Source organism: Drosophila subobscura, chromosome E (assembly GCF_008121235.1).
Source record: "Drosophila subobscura isolate 14011-0131.10 chromosome E, UCBerk_Dsub_1.0, whole genome shotgun sequence".
Taxonomy (NCBI): Eukaryota; Metazoa; Arthropoda; class Insecta; order Diptera; family Drosophilidae; genus Drosophila; species Drosophila subobscura.
This window is the reverse complement of record NC_048531.1, coordinates 10,357,367-10,372,891: the sequence shown is the minus strand read 5'-3', so window position 1 is coordinate 10,372,891 and position 15,525 is coordinate 10,357,367.

Genomic DNA, 15,525 nt, shown 5'->3' with positions numbered 1-15,525 from the left:
GTGCTGGTGCTGGTGCTGCCTGTCGCCGTTAGCCGTAAGTCAAACAAATCAGTCGTGCCAGAAGATTAATGGCGGCATTATTGTGTCGCCTGCACAGTCATCCGCATCCTCATCCTCATCCTCATCGGCAGGGGCATCCACACCATCATCATCATCATCACCATCATCATTGGAATGGGTCGTCGGTGCCATCCATGCCATCCCATCATTGGCAACTTCATCATGCGGCTGGTCATCTCGTGCGCTTCGAGAGAGGGAGGCAGCTGCGGCCGACCATAACCCTCTCGCTCTCGCTCTCGCTTTCCCTTTCCCACTCTCTCTCGCTGCCCTCGAGTTGAGCGCGTGACACGATCAACGGCTGTGGCTTTCGATTGGCCAAGTAACGGCCCCCCAACTGTCGTGTCACGTGTGCATCGCTGCTGCTGTCATCTCTTTTGCATGTTGCATGCGATTTTTCTTGCAGTAAATAATTTTTCATGCCAGCTGTCCTCCTCCGTTTGTGTGTGTGTGTGTCTGGTCTTCCTCCGCTCCTCTCTCTGCAGTTGTGGCATCTCCTCGTGGGTCTGTCCTACTCGTATTATAGCCCATTGATCAGTTTGTTTTACTAGCTCCTGGCCCTGGTACTGGCCCTGGTCCTGGCCCTCTCATCGTCGTCGTCGTCTGGGTTTGTGTACATTTCGGATTATGAACTCTTTAAAGCGCTTCCACTCTTGTCGACTCGGGATGGATGGATGGATGAGGCATAAGGAAGATGAAGATGCAAATGGAAATGGAAATGGAGATGCCTGCCTGATGGTCAATCGAACAATCGATGCAATGGAAAGACTTTCGGGGGACTCTGCTTGCCATTTGATTATGATGGATGGACTCGCAGAGGGCAAAGCTTTTGCGGCTGACTGACCCAACTGTCGGCGTGTTATTATCCCCATTTTAAACAGATAATCGGCATACTTTCCCATCGATTTGTTGAGTCTCAGGTCTTGTGTTTTCCTAAGAAAGAGCCTTCCACACCGTGAGGACTCTGCTGGGGCCCTTTCATGCCTTGTTAGTGGCACAAGTTGGGCCTGAAAGAGGTCGCAAAGTCGAGCTGTGGAACCTGGAACTATGCAAATTTGTTTAGCTTATTGAGCTGCACTCGTGGGGGCAGCCAGAGCCGAAAGCTGCCTGCCTGCCTGCCTGCCTGGCTGACAAACAGTTGGCATTGTCCTGCCGCCAGGAGCCGCAGCAGGCAGGAGCAGAGTCTCTGGTCTCTGGGTCTCTGAGCTGGCTGCAATGCTGTAAAAGTTTCGCAATGCCAGAATGGTGGAGAGCGAGAGAGCATTTAATTAAATTCCTTTGCACCTTTAGTGCTGCGCTAAAAATTCCACAGCTGACACACAGAGGACATGCCGACGGGATGGCCTGGGCTCTGGGTCCCATAACAAATTAATCTTTGCGGCCTGCCTCCGGCTTGTTGGAGGTTTGGCAAAGCCCTCCTCAATCCCACCCACCGTTTACGACTCTGGGAAGCTCCTCAAACGAGGCTTTTGATTTTAAAACTAGCAAAAGTTTCCGAGACCAAAGAGGAGCTCCCTCCATCGAGCATATCACTGAGCTAATTTATGGCCGAATGGGAGGGTGAAACTCTGCTCTTAATCTGCTGAATTATGTTGACGGGGCACGCACATTTGGCAGTTTTCAGTTTCGATTCTGCTTGCATTTTGTCTTCAATTTTGTTGCCTTACCGCGGAAGGAAAGCAGCGACCGACCTCCTGTTTAATCGATAAATTGCCCGTTTGGGGGCTGTTGCCCCACTGCAGGACATGCAACTTGACAGGCTCCTGCTCCTGCTCCACTCACCCAATTTTAAATCGATTCATTCGAAGTTTGTCAACGTTCCATGATCTATTCCTAGCATCCGTACTATTCATGGCTAATCCCTGACAGAATAGCCAGTGGGAAGGAGAAATCAAACACAAATCAATTGCCAAAAGCCAAGTGGGTGGCAGGGGAGAGTGTGAGAGACAAGCGGCAACTTTTCAATTTCTTTGCACGCACCAGCATCCGTCTCCCATCCGCTATTCGCCCAGCTTGTGCCGCACTGCCGTTGGTGTCCTTGGCCCCAGAGCAACGCTTGACGCTTGTCCTTTAAGCCACTTGCCATCTTTTGTCCTTTGGGGCAATCAATCCGTGTTAATGGCTCTGCAGCTAAATCAAAAAGATTGCCACAGCATGAAACGAGCGAGAGGGAGAGCCCCAGATCCGTGCTCAGCCACGAGAAAAAGTCACAAGAAAACAAAGGGAAAAAAAAAAGAAACGCTTAAACTTTGCACAAATATTTTGGCACTCGAGTTGTGGCCCAATCTGTTGGCCTTAAACTGTGCTGTAATCTGGCGGCTGTGTCTCCTTCGGGCCACATGCTCCAGCTATTTAATTATGTAGCATCCCCCCTCAAGTTTGCCGATTCCGAGCCGAGCGGGGCAAAACTTGTGCCTGCAAGTCTGCGGCCGGCCTGCAGGCGGCTCGAACGGAAACAACTTGTGAGTTCAACAACTGCCTGCTGCCTGCTGCCCCGCTTCCGCTCCCGCTTCCCCTCTGCCTGCTAAAGGCTTCAAGCTACTGGCTACATGCTGGCCAAATGCAATTTGTATGGCCGTCAAGTGCGGCTCGTTATTGCCAAATTTAGAACTGCTCGAAATAATTCCAACAAATTTCGGTGCAAACGAGCAGAGAGAGAGAGACGCAGCAGCAGCAGCAGCAGCAACATCAACAACAAAAGCCCAAAACTGCAATCCAAGAACTTGTGCACCCGGCCAAAGTTTTGTGGCAGCACAAGAATCCCATTGGAAGTGTGTTGAAAGTTGTAGCAAAAGTCACAGCAGACAACAGGAATATTAAATTGAATTTTTAATTATTTATTAATGTTTAAATCAAATTTAAAATGCGACAAAATCAGCGAACATTTTGCTTAGCAAAATTTGAGGCGGGGGCTAATTTTTCCTCTGGTTTGCTGCCACTTTTGTCGCCTGCCCAACTCGATGGCCTCCACCCAGTGTCTGCCCCTCGCTCCACCAACTGCCCATTAGGGCTCCACGTCCGGGGCTAGGGCCGGGCACGACGTGCACTACAAACTTTAGCGGCAGAAGTTGTCCAGCAGCGGTGGGGCAGCAGCCAGGCTCCCACCTAGCGAAAGGGGAACGCAGTCCAGACTGCGCTTGAACCGGAAGTGGTGTTGGTGGCATGCACCTGCACCTCCACTTGCACCTCCACCTACATGGGGCATGGTGCAGGGGCATGGCTGGCGTAGTTTAATTATGTAGAAATCGAGACACGCACTTTTGCAGGCAGCGCCATTAAACGTTGCCCGGCCAAAGCGCTTTCCACTCTCGCTGCTTCCACGCGCTGCCACTACCTGCCTCATGCTGCACCGTGTGATGCCATCGACACGCCCACTTAGCGACACCCACCGCCTATAACTGGCGCACGCAGAATTCAGTGAGTGTTTTGTGCACCGTGTAGGCAAGGGTTTTGATCGCTTTAAAGGCGAACTGGCTACAGGAGCAACCCACCCTACAGGCATTGCAGATTGAGCAGATTGAAGGTCCATTATCTACTCGGATTAATAGGAGAGCTCAGCATTTGTCATGGCTACAATCGATTGGAGTTATCCAGGGTATAGCACACTTCGGCATAGACTTTTCTGCGCGCTCCTCCAGACTCTTTATGGCATCAGCTGCGTGGAGTTGGAGGAGGGAGTTGGGAGTTGCGTGCGATTATAAATTCTGTTGCATGTCAGGGGTTTTCATAGTCGGAACGATTCATGGCTGGGTCTGGTCTGTTGGTAGTCTGGCAGTCTGGCAGTCTGGCACTCGGTTCCCTGCGATGAGGTGCGAATAAATGTGTGGAATTGCATTAGGCTGCTGCTGCTGCTGCTGCTGCTGCTGCTGTCTGCTACGTAATATTCCTTTTGCCAAACACTTACTGGCGGAGGCAAGGACTTAACTCTTACTGCTGAGTGGCAAAAAAAGAATACAACTTTCATGCTGGAACCACCTTCGGGCATAAATTTTAATATAAAGAACAGCGGCAAAAGTCAGTGAAAGCTGTGAAAGCGAGTCCTTCGTTTCCCTTTCCTCTGCCACCAATGTGCTGTTTGTGCTGCTGCTTCAATGTTTACTTTGTATTACCAACCGTAGGAGACAGTCGTTTATATCAATTAGCCAAAGGGTCTCTGGTCTCTGGTCTGGCTGCCACAGGAGGTTTAAATTTCGCACGGGCCCATCCCCGGCTCCCAGCTCATTTTCAAATGAGTGCGAAGGCTGGTTAATTGATTTATTTGGGGGGAAATGGAACTGGGTCCGCCTTCCAATCATTCGATGTAGACATGAACTTCTTTTGCTTTAAATTCCAACGATTTTCAGTGTCCCAGTGTCGAACGGGTGGGGAACGGGGAAAACAGTTCGCGCTGCCAACGCAATTTCACACTTTGCCAGCTACAAATTGCAGCATCATAGTAGTCCTCCCCCCAACCATCCAAGCGCCGCCTTGGCCAAAGATTATAGAGATGACGACGGGCCATGGAATTCTTATGATTTATGGTTGCCAGGCCCTGCCGCCTGCGGCAACTTTCCTTCATCCTTTCTTTCCTTTCCTAGCCTTTCCCTCATCATTTTTCCCTGTGTCTGTGTTTGTTGTTTTTTTCTTGGACTCTCACCAAAAAATTGGTTGCATTTTTTTGTGGTTGCGCTTCTGCTCATCGTGTTGCACTTCCAAGACAGCCTGGGGGCTGGCAGCGTTATTGGTCGGACTGCTGCTGCGCCCTGGCCACTTTTGATAAATGAGTTTTCCGCTCTTCCACGAGACGAGTGGGTGGTACAATACCTACATACATTTAGCCACCCTTTTCTGCCTTCCATCAGTCATATGGAAAGCTAATTAATCCGACATTGACCCTCCCCAAGAAGGACTCAGAATCGATATTGATTGCTGGGATGGAGAGTTCTTTTCTACTCTCATTTCGGTGTGAGATCTTTTGCTGTTACTGCAGTGAGTCCCATTCTCCCCTGGGGCCTACTTCTGTGTGGATCAGATGCATATATCCCAGGCTTCATCCAAGTTCTAGTCTTAGAAGCAAAGCACTAATAAATCAAGCAAGAAGTTTTATTTATTTAGGATTTATTTATGACTCTTCTGATGGTTGTCCTGGCGTCTGTCTGTCTGTCTTAGCGACCACTTTCAACTGTTGCACGAGGCGCGTTTTTTATGGGCACACAAGCAACTGCAGGGCAGGGCTAAAAGGCATAAATTTTATGACTGAGTGAGCAGAAGAATGTGTCTGTCTGGGTTGGGGGAGGGTGCCATCGGGGGTTGGAGTTGGCACAACAAATACAAAAAAAGAGTGCGCTGAAATTTTCAACTAAATTATTCATTGAGCGCGCAATTGAGCTGGAAAAGTGCAGTGCACATTGCCGCCGCCACAACCTCTCCCTGCCAGTAGCTTCCAGCCCACTCCCTGCCTGTAGCTCCCTTCCTGCCTGTGGCTCCCTTCCTGCCTGTGGCTCCCTTCCTGCCACAGCAGCAAGTGTGAATATGAATGTGAGTGCTGTGCTCGCTCCATTGCGAGTGTTGTGAGTGTGCGGTTTGAATGTCTCGCTGGTTATTTTGCTTGCTGTGGGGTTGCGCTGCCATACCAGGAAGTTCTATGACTTTCAGCAGATGTTTGGCATGCAGAAAATGAAATATTTAGTTTAATAAATCGATCGATCGGTCATCCAAGGAAAAGGTTATGCGACTGCCTTGCACTTTTCATTAATTTGTCATGGAGACACGACTTAGGGAATTCCAAAAAAAGGGAAAATGAGAGACAGAGGGCATGAAATCTATACATAAATATAAATGAAAGTGTTTTTGCCGTGCAAACTGGCAACTGGCAAACCCAAAGGTTGACCCTAGCTGCCCAAAGGGAAATATCACTCTTAAATGGTGTTATAATCGCTATCGAAAAAAGCGGGGGGGGACAATCTAATCCATCAGTTAATTGGGGCTTCAATTATTAAATGCGCCATTAAGAAGTGCTACTTGAACGCTGCCTGCTGTTGCTCCTGAGCAAATAGTTCACTTCTAAACTGCACACAAAGACCGAGAGCCGAGAACCGAGACCGCCCGGAGTTTGTCTTCTTAATTAGTGGACAAGTTTGAAGTCGACTGCCGTGCCCGTGCCCGGCTCCTTGGCTCTGACTGTGACTGTGTGTGTGTTTGTCCTTCCCTAGGATTCTGTTTGCTTTGTGCGGATTATGATTATTATATGGCAATTATGCATCCACTTCTCTCTTGGCTCTCCCCGCAGTCTTTTGTCAAATTTTGCATTAAGTGAAGTGGGGCCTTAAGTCAATTTCATTGGTCCGCAAAATGTGTCTCAATTTGGTGCAAGTCTCTTCTGCGGACGATTTTCCATGCGGAACGGATGCCCCTTGCTCGGTGTGCGGCGGCAAGTTATGTCGTTTTTGGGGCTGCATTGAATCGATAATTATCCAAGTGGCAGTCAAGTACAGGCATGTTTTTGGCCCAGCAACCCAACCCAACCCGACTCAAATCCCAACCGAACCCATCCATTTGGCCACTAACAATATGCCGCAATTTGGAGGCAGCTTGATAAACGTCCTGCTGCATGCTGCATGGTTGCTGGTTTCTGGCTGCTGGTTGCGGGTGTGGCTGGACTCTCTGCCCATCCATCCAGGCGAGGGCCAGGGCCAGGGCCAGGACTCACCTTCAATGGACAAATTAACATTTCGACAAAGGCAACCTAATCAAATGTCACAATCACGCATGGGGCTGTCCTTGGCAGCCGCAGAGTAGACCGAACTGAACCCTATCCCTCCATCCAGGATCTAGCCAGCATGTGTCCTGGTTGAAGCTGCAACCATACCTCCGCCCTGCCCTGACCTGTGGTGCCCCTGGCCCCGTGGCTCTGACACTTTTTGTGCTGCTGCTGGCCTGCCCTTCGCATAACTTTCACTCTTGTCAGTTGCAAATTACATTGCCACACGTCTGCAGTGGCAACAGTCGGAGGCAAGTCCAAGGCACAGCCAGCTGGGGGTGTCGTAATTTAAAGCTTATTTTGACACTCCACCCATGCCCCCACCCTCTCCTCTTCCCCCGGGAGCGGGAGGCGGGAGGGGGACAGCCGGGTAACGGCAACTCCAACACCCAATTTGCATCTTTCAAAATCGTGTTTTGTTACATTTTGTGCATGCGCAAAAATTTGCATACGACAATTAACACTCGAAAGGCGGACGAGAAGGCAAGGCAGGAGGCAGGCGGCAGATTCCTTCCCTCACATGTGTCCTCTGCTCAACTGCAGCAACGTGGCGTATGCGTAATGCTGTCTTGTGTTCCAGCAGGACAGAGGCAGCGTGGTGCTGCATAGACAGAGAACAACTGCTGATATGTTAATGGAGTTGATGTTGCAAAAGGCAAACCCGAGCTAATGAGAATCTGCAAATATTTGTACAGCACACGCCATAAGGATAATGCAGCAGGAGAGGAGAGGATAGAAGAGATTTGATCCGTTTAGCAGGAAAGTTTACCATTTAGCAACTACTTTTCACAAATAACTAATTAATGCAACAAATAATCCGCGGCAGAGTTCGCTTCGCGGTTATCCAAAGCTATTACTATCCCCCCTCCACCCAACCGGACAACCCCCTCTGCATGTCACTCCATGACACACTCTTCTATGTGTGGGATTATCTTTAAGCAAATTAAGAACCGCAATCAGCCACAAAGAGTTGTGGGGGAAGTCTGTGGGGGGAGGGGGATGGCACGGAGTGTACAACGTTTGCTGTTTGATGGCGATGCCAAGAAATGTCACGATAAGCGCGATACACGAGACAACGTGGCAGCAGCAGCAGCAGCAACAAAACAGAACAGAAGAGGTACTCCATGCACACACACACACACATAAAGGACATTCACACACACACACACACGCACACTTAATACGCTTAATTGACTTTCATGCATGCACGACTGAATGCAGCTACATGACAGCAAAAGGAGCATCATGGTCGTCGCCGGCAGGAGGACAGCCCACAGCAGCAGCCAAAGGGATTGGGCAACAGGGCAGAGACGGAAGCAGAAAGGGCAGTGGGGAGGGGGACAGCGGTGGTCTGCTGGCATGTTGGCCAAGCTGCCGCTGCTGCTGCTGCTGTTGCCAACTGACGCGAACTGATGCGACTGGTGGCAGGCAGGCATTAGCGATGCGAAATCCTTTCCAAAATTAGGCACAAGCGACACCCCAAAAAAAAGGAGTGTAATCCCAAATACCGAAACACAACAAAAAGACGCGACAAAAGACCGAACGGATCGACTAGCTGATACCCCGAAAGAGCAACAAAAACGTGGACAAAACCCACTCTTTATGGTCCAACTTTAAGCCGATCTTTTGCCTCAACAGAGTGACAAATCCTTGGGTACTCCAGTGGCTACTCTGCATCCCTCGGGTATCGCTTACAAAAGGAATACACCGAAGGAGAGTGTTAAACATTGATGCCAGGGGGGTGGGGGCCCAGCCCTACCCATAATCGCACTCAAATCGCTTGCAGAGGCCCCCAGTTGCTGCCCCTCCTTTGGCGCACGTTCGCATTCAATCATCGATTCACTTCATTGAATCACTTATTCAGTGTTTTGCTGTTGGCCTGAAAATGCCGATGTTTCATGATTTATCCGCCCGCTGGCTGCCACCTCTTCCTGCCACACATTTCGATTGGTGTTTGGTATTGTGTGGATTTTGTGGCACTCTTCCGGCAGCCCCACTGCACTCCCCTGTGGGTTTGTCGCTCAATTTGGACAGTCGTCGGTCGCTTGCTGGCACAAAACTTGACAATTATGCAAGAATTTCTTTTCATGGTTTTTAATCCAGTCACATTTGCGGCAAATGCAGAAATATGAGTCTGCCATTCATGTCATGTGGATGATAATTCCCGCTAAACGGTGGCCTCAAAAACTGATACGTGATCCCATTTCGATTTCGATTTCGATTTTGTGCGCATGGAAAATGATGGAAAATGTTGCCTCATCTTTAAGCAACTGATTTTGTACCCTCTCCGCTGTCATGCCTCAAATCATTCTTAAGTGCATGAGGCAGGGTTCAACCCTTAACCCTGACTTGCTCATCCGCTGCAGACAACTCTCATTTTGTCACAGTCTCATCTCAGTGCTGAATGAAGTCAATGTCAGACGGCAGAGCCTGGCTGCTGCTCAAGTGAAACTCAATTACACGACATACCTGCGAATAAAACACTCTGAAAGAATGCGACGAGCAGAGAGGGAGAGGGATGAGTGTGAGGACCATGAATCACTTTTATTTATTTACATGCGAAACATAAAAGATTCATTTCGGTTTTTGCATGGTGCAAAAGTGTATACCCTGCCACTTGCTCCTTCAATTATTATTCACATTTAACGGCCACTCGCTTGCAGCTGGTTTTGCATTAATCGATACAGGGTAATAGCCAAATGAATTCAAATGGTTAAACCATTCCACGGGAGCGAATTTAGATAGCCAAAACCACTTGGCGACCGACCAGCCACACATTTAATGGGCCACTCGCAAAATACGGATGCAAGACCGCATTAAAAATTGATTCATAAAAGATGCATAACCACTGCGACTGGTGGGGGGATCGATAGTTGGATATTTACGACCATTTATGTAAATCTTTTATGTTTCATTTGGGTGGCAGAGCTCCTCAGTTAAGTGTAACCCTCGCTTGGGATAGAGTATTGCAGCGCTGCTCGTTGCTGCTTTCACTTTGGCTCCTTTCACCCGATGTTTATGCCAAGAATCAACAAAGAACTGCACACACACAGAGACACACACATGGTCCTGCAGCTGGCGCATAATGAGCGCAAAAACATCCTGTCCCGATTGTCTGTACTCCTCCTCAGAGACCTGTCCCTGTCCCTGGCTCTGTTTCTGGTTCATATTCTGCAGCGTTCGCCCAAAGATTTGTGCGCTTTTAGCGCTGGAGTATTCTTGGAGAAATTTCTTCTGCTTGCTGACTTTTCAACAGTTAGGCCAGGGGGGGGGGGGGTGGGCATGAATGCGACTGCGACTGTGACTGTGACTGTGTCTGTGTCTGCCCCGTGTACGTTGCAACCCCGCTTTGCTGAGTGCGCCAACCCGCTGCGTTTTGGCGACATGTGTCGCATTCCTCGCATCCTGCCAAAGTTAAATGGATCTCGTAATTGTTGTCATGGCCTCAGAGAGTCGCTCACAATGCTGCTCCTGTCGCCCATCTCCTGCTCCTGTGTAATTGTTTTCTTTGCTGTGCTGTGAGAGGCGTATTTTATAGAAATTGCGGTTTAATTGCTGCATTTTAAAGCAATTGAAAGGACACTGGGCGTGTGTCCCCCCGTCGTGTAGGCATGTCCCTTTAAAAGAGGCGAGAACATGATACTTGCTGTGTGACTGCTTTGTCACTTCTCTGCTCCACTCGAACGGATGGATTGTGCGACCTTTTTGAACCCTTTGTGCGCCATTCGAACACCACACAAGAAATAAGTAGAAAAACACTGGCATAAGACCATTGGAGTACTTATAATTCGTTGTGGCACGTAATGCAGTCAAAGACTGGGGACTGGGGACTGGGGACAGCCCACAATCCTCTTTGATGGATTGATTCCTGCTGCACAAAAAGTTCAACTGTGGATGTAAGTCCAAGAAAAACTTGTGAAAGTTTAGGTTTCCTTTAGGTTCTTCGTTTAGTTTTGTTTTAAAATTCTTTAATTGATTGATGGATGGGCTGATGATTGATTTGTTGTTCTTTTCTTTCTTCAAAATGGCTTAAAAATCACTTTAAAATTATCTTCACTGAGAGTAAATTAATGTAATTCTTTCCATTTCCCATCCACTTTCGCTGTTTTTGTTGCAAAGTTGCAAGATTACCCCTGATGGGCTGCAACATTGATGTGGAATAGTTCCTTTGGTGGAGGAGGCATTAAAAGCAAAAATCGTTCGATGCTAAAACTGCATGCAAATGCCCCGACCCTTTCCTTCCACCCTTTTCCCTTTTGCCCATTGAATGGCAATTTTCCGTGCAGTTTCATTTGATTCTGCAACTGGCTGTGGAACCGTTTTTTACGATGGAAATGAAACGTCTATAAAACTCAAACGAATGCACACAAATCGCAAATCATTTATCATAAAAGCGCATCAACGTTGCGCCACTGCCACGTTTGCCCCCATTTCGGCTACCCCTGGAGGAGCACCAGAATGCTCATTGAATGCTCCAGTGAATGCTCCTCGGGCTCTTATATCCCGCTGCTAATCAGTGAGTTTTGTGCAACTTACCTGGTAAATCGGAGCTGCGACGAGAGGCAACGCAAGGAAAAGTGCTGCAAGAAAGAAAGGAATAATCAAAGGATGAGCCACACAAAATCTGTAACGGGGCCACAAAATAAAACTGGCAGTAGGCAGTAGGCAGGAGAGGCACTCACTTTTGCTCTCATTATGGACAGATACAAGATTTTGCGGTAAGAGGAAGAAGCCGTCAACCGAATGCCGAATTAATTATCAACTGAAAATGCCTGACACAAGCCAAAAGTGGAAATTAATTATTTCCCTATTAGTTGAAGCATTGATTTTGCGCTTGCCACAAATGCATGCACGCTGCTGTTGCAGTGGCAGTTGCAGTTTATGCTGTAGCCGGTCCACATGATGACAGATTGGCAGTTACATATTCAGCCTAAATGCTTTGCCTTGGTTAACGCCCGTTGAGAGTCGAGCCCGGTTATGAGAAGCACTCAACGGACAGGAACTGTGAACGACAAGTCCATAGTCGTAACGTGTCTCCCAGCCCCCCAACAGTAGCCCACAATTCCAAAACATTTTGCTATTAATCAATGTTCAATGGCAATAACCTCCCAACAGCCTCGACACACACTTCAGACGCTAGTTAAATGGACTATTTCGGAGCAGACAAATGGATCGCTGGAAAAGGTATTACATTATTTGTATGGCTTCATTAGGTTTTCCCCTTTTTAATCTGCTTATGGCATTCGCTTTGGAAAGTGTTTCTGGAGCACGAGTAAAAGGAAGCATTAGTCGTTTCACTTTGCATGCCATGCGTGGGGTGGCCTGATCACATTTCACTTCCTTCCAACAAACAGTAGGGATCGCATTGCACTTCCGCCTTTTGAGAAAGAGGGCCACAGCCCACAGTCGCATCTGTGTGAATGTGTCGCGTGATAAACGAAGAAAATCACTTGATAGCCCCAAGACGACAGATAAAACCAGCCAGAGGCCAAACACAAATTTTGTTGAGAGGCAGCAGGAGACTTTGAGGCAGTTTCATTTCCCATGAAAATGTTTTTAGTGTCTGCAATTAATGAATGGGTCGGTCGGTCGGTCAGTCAGCCTGTCTGTCTGTCTGTCTGTCTGTCTGTATCCTGGCCTGACAGCTCTCCCCATCGACTGCCCCGGTGTGTCTCATGTGTCGGCTGGCATAATTTACGAGTTAATGCCCACAACTTAAGGCCGTAAAAAAGCAAATCGGTAAAGAGGCTAGATTTATATAAGATAAAGTAACTGGCAATTTGTGTATAAATGCAAATATCGTGGGGAGGGGACAGCCACCGCAGAGGTGTGGATGGGCGAAATTGAATGTTCAGATTTATTGACTGAAAAGCCATTTCCCCGGCAATGAGTGCGCTGTGAAAGAAGTTTAGAAATCGATCAAAACCGAAGCTAATTTATATTTATTTTTAATTAATTTTGTTAGCTTATCTTTGCCAGAAGGAAAGAGAGTTTTTCCCATCAATTAAAGACTTTGAAAATTGTAATTATTTAAGAGAAAACTGCTTCAGGAGCGGGGCAACATCATGGGGCACTGAACGGAAACGCTGCCCGGCGCACCATCTGGGATGGAAAACTCTGTTAGCCACCTCAAGCAGCAGCATTGGGTCGAGAAGAGAATCTATGCGGGTGGGCCAGTCGCACAGCCCCGAGGCACTGCAAAATGTTGTTCAACAACAAGCTGCAACAGCAGCAACAGCAGCAACAGTAGCAACAAGCTGCAACAAGCGGCAACAATCTGCTTTGCTGATTGACGTCGAATGTTGTGGTTTCGGTTAGGATATTTGGTACCAAAATACCGCCAGCAACACAATCCCTTCCAATGACGATGATGCTGTGTGAATATATTGTGGATGCAGCACTGCCTGCCTGAGCATGAGGTTGTGGAGGTTTCTCGGCATTCAGGGGGACACATCGGTGTCCTGCAACTTAGTTTTGAATTTGTTTCCAAAGGGGAAGTTTCCCGTCGAGCTTCCCCTGGATTAAAGTACACCCCAATGCATATCTATTCTCTGTACAGGAACGAACTAATGAGTTCTATGGAGTTCGGAATGGTCAAATGGGGTTCACGGGGTTCGTTTCAAGTCGAACTTTTATTCAAAATGGTAAATAAAAATTCATTTAAGGCTGGAAATCAAAGAAAAATGCAAGAAATGTTGTAAAAATAATATTTGATTTTATTTTGTGCGAGAATATACTTCAAAATTATAATTTAAAATAATATCTTAATCTTAATTCAAATAAAATTCCAGTTCGGGATGTGCATTAACGTTGGCAATACCTTTTTATCTGTTGGCTTATTTAGTACACTAAAACTGTATATTTTCTGACTAATTTGTGTGTCTTCTGTCACTTTTGGAATTCTCTTTGCTGTGTCACACAGTTCTGTGGTTCGTTTTGGTGCCCAAAGCCCGCGCTGCACACACAAAAAGCAAAGCTGATCACGCACTGCAAAGTCCACTGCGGGGAAGGTCAGTTCTGCCACTCTCGGGATGGGTTTCACACACTGTTTTGGGATCTGTTTGGGAATTGTTCACGGATCGCACTGGCTAGAGGGGCGCGCGCGCAACTTAAACGCGAGCGAGCAAGGAGCAACGGCAGCTGTGGTGGCAGCTCTTTTCGAGCGGAGCATCAAGCCGAGCAGAGGCGAGAACTTGGGCTGAAAGCGCAACAACGACGAGATCTAACGGCAAACTGGGAGGTAACCCGTGGGGACGCTGGACGACGACTAGAACCGCACGGAGACGCAGTCGGCTGGAGACTGAAGGAGCAGGCGGCAGAAGCAGCGCTGGCAGGCGTTAGGCACTTGCGGCACTTGCAGTCGGTTGCAGTAGGTGCGCTTCTTGGGCGGATGGCGATTGCGGATTGTGGCAGCCTAATGCCTGCGCCCAGAACGGAAGCGCCAGCAGCAGCAACGCCAGCAATAGTTGCACTCGACGCTGGCAGCGCTGCTGCCGCCGCTGACACTGCAGTTGCACTCAAAGCTAGCTCGAGCCGAATGTGCCCTGCCTGCTGTCGCTGGGTTCTGGCTCAAGAAGCCGAAGCTGCATCGGTTCACGCACGAAGCTGCAGCCAGCTGCCGAATTGACTTCGGCCTCGCTTACGGGTAATGAGGCAAAAAGGAACAGACAAAGCCGCAAAGAAGCAAGAGAAAAAGAGAACGAGAACAAAAGCAAAGCCATGTTATTGCCAGAATGTTAGCGGGCGCTGCTGTTAAGTTGTACAGCTGTTAATGGCCCCAGCAGTTGTGTTAACAGTGAGTGAAAGCAGGAACGGCAGAGCGACAGAACAAAACGCACTCAATGTGCGTTAGGAGCAGTGCACGAGAAAGGCAATTGAAAGTGAAAAGCTATGGCCGGAGTTAAAGGTGGAGGGGCAATTGCCAAACGGCTCTCTTGCGGTAGTCGTAGCATATTATGCTCCAGTGAGTGAGAATGGCCAGCATTGTGCAATGGAGAGCGGTGCATCTGGCTGCTGCCAATTTCAAGTTGTATTTCTACAGGGTAAGGCCTCCTCGCCAGCAAGGGATTGAGCAGCAGGGCTAAAATACTCATTTATGTTTTCCTTCTTTCGGTTACATTTTATGCAATATTTTTTGGTGGTAAATTTCATGGCACTAAATATTTGTACGAGCATTGCAAGAGTCCACACATTTAACACGGTTTTAATAGTCTTCGCTGTTTGCTGTCATACAATATTGACCGATTCCGGCTATAGCTAATGCCGTCTGTTTCCATGTTTTGCCATATGTTGTTTACCTCGGTGTAACAGCAGTAGCAGCAGCAGCAGGAGCAACAACAACGGCACCACACTCGCTCACCAACGGCAAAGCTCTCCACTAGCAGCGCTCTCTTAAAGGGGAAAGAGCTGTTATGCTAAGAGCTGTTATGTTAAGAGCTGTTATGCTAAGAGCTGCCATGTTAAGAGCTGTTATGGTTACGCTCAAACGAATGAATTGAGTGAAAATCGTTTGAGTTATTGAGAGCCGTGTCTGTTCCCAGTATTTGTGTTATGTTTCGCTTGGGGAAATGTAAAATGGCATTTTGAGTGCGTAATTTGCGTTTTTGTTTCGAGTGGAAACTTACTTAGTATCTAAATTTAATATAAATAAGAGCAGATTAACATTGGAGATTAATGTCTATTGATTCCCAGAGAACAACTTTCCTTCCTTTAAGTGCTGGCTGCTTTCT